A 7,170-nucleotide genomic window follows, 5' to 3' on the forward strand; every position below is an offset into this window, starting at 1 on the left:
GCGCTCCTACTCGCGATTCCACTCATCCACACGGCGCCCAAGTGAAGAGTCAACTCGTCTTCATCCAAGTAAGTTCTTCTTCTTCTCCTTTTTCCAGAATTTCAAATTGGGTGATTTACTTGAATAGGATTTACTTTTTAGGCTTTCTTCCTCTATTTTTCACCATAGAATAGTCTTATCATGTGTTTGTGATGATTCCACTGTGCTCATTTGTAGTTTATAGGAATCATCTCACTCTATTTGGAGAAAAAACCCCAAATTGGTGCCCTAGGTTCCCAAATTTGGGGTTTCTTCCATCCTTACTGTTTTTCTCAAATTGACGTCTTCTATGTAATGCATTTCACTTGTTTTACGCTAGATATGAGTTAGATTGCATTGAATCATCCATTATGCTTGAAATCCTCATGTATTTCCATGAAAATCCCTATTTTGGCATTGGTTTCTTTGATTTTCATCCATAATTGTACTCATGGAGTTTCATAGTCCTTTTTGGGGTATATACTTGCAATTTCATCATCCCATTACTATGGCATTTCATTCTAGACCTAGGGTTTCAAGCTTTCTCTCCATTCCATTCCAATTTGCGCAATGGACTTGAATTTCCCCATTTCATTCATGCCTATTGCTTTTGCTGTCCTTTGCTGTCATTTTACTGTTTTGGCACGTTTCCATGCGTTGCCATCACCATGTTTCATGTCATAAGTTTTCAATCCTTCTTAGATCGTTGCCGTTCCCATTTTACAGAAATTGGGTTTTGAATTTCCCCTTCTTTAATGTTGCTGTCTTTTCTTACTGTACTAACCCAACTTTCTTTACTTATTGTCAGGATGTCTTCACGCACCGGCAGAGGACCATCTTCCTCTGGTGTTCGACGCAAGACCACCGCTTCTAAGCGGAAAAGTGCGGAGACCAGCACTTCAGCTCATCGCACAGGGAGACCTGCACCTGCTCAGTCTGACCCTTCAGACTACGATGAGGAGCACTTCACTAGTGCCGAGGCCGCAGCCAAATGGCCTATCTTCCTGAAGGGGCCAGTGTTGATGGAAAAGACCGTGGTAGTCGAGGACTTCCACAAGGCCCAGCTTCAGGAGAGGTTCTCAGCATTGGGCTGGGACATTATTCTTCAGGTGGACCGACCGTGCTACGATCAGCTCGTCCGTCGGTTTTATTGCAACCTGGAGGTGTCGTATCAGTACGGGGAACTCACTGTCAGCAGTCTGGTGAAGGGAGTGGATATCCAGCTGACGGTAGACACCCTGGCTAGTATTTTGGGCATATCGGCGGCGGGACACCGATACTACAGTCCCCCCAGGAGTAGGCCTCAGGGACCGTTCATGAGCATGGAGACACCGGACTTCATCTACGAGACCATCTGCGGCAGCAGCAGTCGCCCGGGGTCCGAGACATCTTTCTTCCCTGAGGTCCGTCTCTTCGCCCGGTTGATCCAGTTCAACCTGCTCCCCAGAGGAGGTCATCGGAACCAGGTAGGTTTCATGACGGCTTTTATAGCATTTTGTATTTTCACAGCCGCAGAGGGAGGCAGGGAGCACTTGTGCCTTCCCTATATCATCCTCAGAGCGATGGAGCACCATGCTTCCCACCCAGAGGACGGAGGATTCCCATACGGTAGGATCCTCACTAGGATCTTCGAGTTCTTCGGGGTGGACCTGAGCGGAGAGGAGGGGAAGACTCCGGCTGATAGGTTCGATCGTAGCAACCTTTTGAAGATGGGTCTCCACACCCTCATGGATTCACCTCCGAGATCGGGAGCTCGGAGAGGTAGGGGTAAGAGGGCTGCCCCTGTAGAGGATGTCCTCATGGAGGAGGAGTCCAGTGAGGAGGACGAGGACTACGTTCCTCAGGACGAGGAGGCGGATCTGATGGGCGACAGAATCCCTGAGGAGGTGCCTCAGGAGTCGAGAGGTCCGGGTCCTGGTTCTTCCGGAGCTGCAGCCCCACCATATGGAGCCCCACCACCTGGGAGTGGTGACTATGATTATGAGGACAGGACAGCCTCCATGCGGGCCTTGCAGGACGGCCAGGTCCAGATACTGAGGCGGTTGGACGAGGTTGCCTCCCGGCAGATCACCTTGGAGGATTCCTTCCGTAGGCTGGGTCAGGACTTGGACACCAGGGCCACCGCCATCTCAGCAGATTATGGCCGGCTTAGGAGGGAGGTACAGGTGGTGAACGCGAGGTTCGATTATTATGATCACCGCTTCGATGTTAACTCCAGGCCTCCAGCGAATGTGGTGATCATCGACGACGATGACGACGCCCAGTGAGGCTTAGCTTGCCCGCCCAGCTGTTTATCCCTTTTTCTCTTTTTTTTGTAGACATTGTACCTTTCTTTATTCTCATTCCTTGTAATTGCGATGTAACTTGAATTTCATTTATGGAATGAAATATCTTTGGATATTGGACTATTATAATGTTTTTATATGTGGAGTTCCTGTGTGGTTTTGTGGTGATGTGACTTTTCTATTTGTGCTCTTTGTTATATTATTATCTGTTGTTTATCAGGTTTTGTGTAAAATTTTTGGAAATCCCACTTTACGCCGTTATGCTGCCGAAATTTCATCGAAATAGTACTTTATAGGTTATGGTACCCACCTAATTACCCTTTATCTACACTCACGCATGCCATGAATGCCACTTATAATATAACTCCATTTTTAGACTTTCTTTCTTTGACTTTTAATCTTTAAGCTTTTATCTTTACCCAATCCCCATTTTCCTATTATAGAGTCTACGGGATTCTAATGGTATGCTGTAAGTGGAGCAGAGCATCACGCTCTGATACCACCGTTTGTCACAACCCGTTCACCCTGAACCGGAGCGGTGACCGAGTTAACACCGGTTAACCCAAACCTGCCAGGATCATCAGATACTGTATTCCACCACAGCATACACACACTAACACAAGTTCATCAAATCAGCGGAAGACTAAGTTTTACCTGTAAATAATTTCCATATACTTGATACCCAAATGATGATACCATAATTATATACATTTGGGCCCGAAGGCATGATATATACACAAAAAGAATAAAGTCCAAGTATCAAGTATATACAAGAAAATATCAAAATCATCAGAGTACACAGCTCGGCTCGGTATCAAGGCTGGAGCTCAGCTCGGCCTCAGAACAGCTGACCCGCAGCACAGCTCTCACACGCGCAGTCTACGCCGTGCTCAAACTCCTCAGGGGTCCACCAGTCCTCCTCAGGAAACTCGACTGTGGGACCCACCCCATGCTCCTCAGATGCATGACCTGCAAAATCATCTAAAAAGGGGTGTATACGTGGAATGAGCTCACTAGCTTAGTAAGTAGAGAGGTGGACCACACACAACAGTCCACACAATCACAACATATCATATGCACTACATGCCATGCAAGTCATTTTAAATCACATACACCTAGTCAACATTACTAAGTCTTTGGTTTTAGTGCTACTACGACCACAGTGCGCGTATACTCCGGGTACGAGCCGCGAACTCCCTCCCGCGATACGCCCATAGGGCTGTTGGAGAAGGCCCACCGTGAGTACTCGGAAAAATAAAGACAATGCCGTCCACCGGCTTTCAACAGAAATGTAAATAATTTAAATGACAGTGCTGACTCCAGCAATTTAAAAGCAGTACGATTGGCCCTCTTGAAATACCACCGGGGTTGCCGGCTGTCCTACACGACTCGCCGGGCGTAATGCCTAACCGCCACAGTGTCCGACAACCGTGACCCCTGCTTCCCCCCAAATGGCAACCCAACACCTCAACCCCTGTTGGGAAGGGTCGTAGCACGGGATGGTGAGAATCCTAATACCGCATGCTCCTATATGCAGTACGACTGCATAGTGCCTCCGTGTCCCATACCACGGGCCACCAATGCATTCGTTTCCAAGCCAACCACGGCATCTAATCTATCAATGCATTATGCAACATGATGTCCACATTCAACATATAACATCTCATTTAATTTGCAATTGAAAGTAAACATAGCATATATGCACATCAATGAGTGGAATGACTAATCTATATAGCACATTCATGATGACATGACTAGATTAGATATGGTTATATGAATGCCAAACAAATGCCTTGAAACAAGGTCAAACGTCCTCTCTCCACTTACTTGTAGCGTATAAGGAGTCCCGCTCGGTACGGGTGAGATCCGGAGCGAATCGGGAAGGCTCTGGTGAACCTAACAAAATTGAGCGGGGTTAGTACTTCACCATTTTAGAATCAAAATTAATGAAATCCGACGTCAAAATCGTGTTTAGAATGTCGAAAGAAGGTCCCACGCCCGATTTGGGCTCGATCGGACCCAAAAATCACATTCTGGCCACTCGGGTGGGTCACTCAGGTGGGTGGTCTACCCACCGGTCCTACCCGCCGGTTTTGGACCGGCGGGTTTATACCCGCCGGTAGGACCCGCCTGTCCTACCCGCCGGTTTGGCCAGAACCCCTCTGGTCCTCTCAGGTGGGTGACTCAGGTGGGTGGTCTACCCACCGGTCCTACCCGCCGGTTTTGGCGGAAAAACTCCAGTTTCTTCTCAACTTCCCCCATTCCTTGGGGACCCAAATAGGGCTTTTCTCAACCCAATCCTCACACCTTTAAAGTCCCATAGGAGGGTTCTAGCTTAGATCTAAGTTAGATTCGAGTGAGGGGAACCATCTTACCTTCTTTGCTCAGGAATGACTTCAAACCCTCCAAATCACTTCCAACTCACAATGCTCCTTCTACCTTGTCAATATCTCTTCAAATCCTTCAAGATCAACACATAAATCATCTATTAAACCTTAGATCCATCATTTCAAAGGTGTTTACAAGATCTTAAGAAATCATACTCGAATCAAGGGTTTAAAGCGTGGGTATGGCTAATGTTCATAAAACCCAGCTTTTCTTACCTCCAACTGTAGATCTCGAGTTGAAGATTACTCTCCCGGCACCGGAATGGCAAGATCGAGCTTCGGCGCCACTGAAATCCTCCCTTTCTTCCTCTTCCTTCCTTCTTCCCTTTCTTTTTCTCTCTCCTCTTTACTTTTCTCACCAAACGTACGGGGTAATAAATGGAAAGAAAAGAAATCATAAAGCTTTATATACTATTCCTATTTAAGTGAATAGTGATGGATGGGTCACTCAGGTGGGTGGGTGTACCCACCTGACATACCCATCCGAGAGTAAAAACTTGGGATTTTGACCGGGCTCGGACCTCGGCTCGGACCCTACCCCAAGCATACAACGTAGCATACGTATATAACCTTAAAATACGGATATAATACCTGTTCTATCCGTACATAGCCTTATGGTAGGTGCACGTACACGGTTTGGGCACTCCCGTCTCTTCTGGCACTGGCTCGGACTTGTCGGGCCAGCCGGTGTTTAAGGTCACCCGTGCCATCATAGCCCATAAGGAACTCGCTCTAACATCCTCTGGCTCGGTTCCTGCATGGTTAAACCGGTTCAACCACGAAATCAGACCGGGTTAAGAAGCGGGATATTACATAGTCTCTCTCAATAACATACGTATTTAAATTCAACAAAATCCATGTGTCCTTGATTATTCCTTGTGTCCATCATAGGAGTATAATTTGTTCTGGATTCATCCGGACTCCTCGGAGTAAGGCCCGAACAATTGAAACTGAGACCAGGCTGACTTCGAATGCACCCGCAAGTGCCTTTTTTTCTTTTTAACCAAATATTTGTCTCTTCATCTATTAAATTTCAAAGACAAACTCAATATTTTAATGTATCATTATCTATTAGAACATGTTGATTAATTGTGTCATATGTTATAATTCTATATTGTTTTTTATTGAAATTTTAAGTACCAACCAAGCCGCCTTGTAGCAAAAGAAGGTATGTCTAACGCCATCTGCGTGGAGATTCATCTTAATTTTATGTTTCGGGAACAACTCTAAAAATTATATGAATTGGGGGATCCAAAACAGGTAAAAAGTGGTGAGTTGTTTCTTCACCTTTCCAAATTGCCTTAAATCATGAGAAAAGGTTCTCTTACCGCAGTTGGGGCAGGGTACGCTAGCACATTTATGTCTATCTCTCTCTTTTCAGAGAATGGCCCTCCTTTGATCGATACCATTTTATTGTAATTTACGAATGCACTCCTCTATGCCATTTGCTCAAGAAAAAACCCCTCCCATAAATCATATGCTAAATTTTATTATAATTTATGTTCATACTTAAAAAAAAAATAATAATAATAATAATTTCAATTTCCTAAATAACACGGAAAATAAAAAACGATTAAAAAAATCAAATAAATAAAATAACGAAACACGGTAAGGAGGTTGGACAAATGACACCTATTGACACTAAGACCAGTTCAAGTAACAATTTTAATTTTCACATACTCTCTTTATTATCTTACATAATTTCTCACTTGAAGAAAATATCCTTCTTAGTATTTTCTCTTACCAAAACTATCCTCCATAATAATGTTTACTAAATAGACATTCCTATCATCGTACAACGAACCTTGAGGTTATCTTTTTTCAAGGAAGTCTACTAATGTACTGGTCTCTCTCTCTCTCTCTCTCTCTCTCTCTCTCTCTCATTGTTATTTCTAATAAGGGACAAAGAATGCTACCTAATCGTCGTATGAGACCTATGAAAGCATGTGCTAAGGCATCCAACAAGGGGTATAATTGTCATTTCATCACCCTCGTGTCAGTCACAAATGGGTAAGTACTCTTTTCTCCTTTCACCAAAACTACTTACCTTGTAGGCTTATAGAAAGAACTAGGAGTGCTACAGGGCAAGGTCTTGAGAACCTGTACCCAGCCCCAGATCCCTCTTCCTAAGCCTAAGCCTAGACTGATTCCTCCTCGTACGAAATCATGCTAGGATATCCTCAACCCGAGTCTGGCCGGTTGATTGGGTACAACTTTTGACATTTTCATGGTTTTGATTATTAGTTTGGGCAATATCGAAAAGGAAAAACGTTTTTTAGTGGCCCAATTTGATAAGGATATCAAAGTGGAATCAATTCTAATAGTTAGATAGATGATTGGATTAGTTACTAGTGAATTATTGGAGCTTAATTCAATTAAATATCTTTTCATGTATTTTTAAATAAAAAAAATCCTTTCATGTATTGACATGTATTTCTATGCATGTTTATGTATGTCTATGATGTTCCAACCATTGTGCT

The sequence above is a fragment of the Macadamia integrifolia genome, chromosome 3, assembly GCF_013358625.1.
Source record: "Macadamia integrifolia cultivar HAES 741 chromosome 3, SCU_Mint_v3, whole genome shotgun sequence".
Classification (NCBI taxonomy): domain Eukaryota; kingdom Viridiplantae; phylum Streptophyta; class Magnoliopsida; order Proteales; family Proteaceae; genus Macadamia; species Macadamia integrifolia.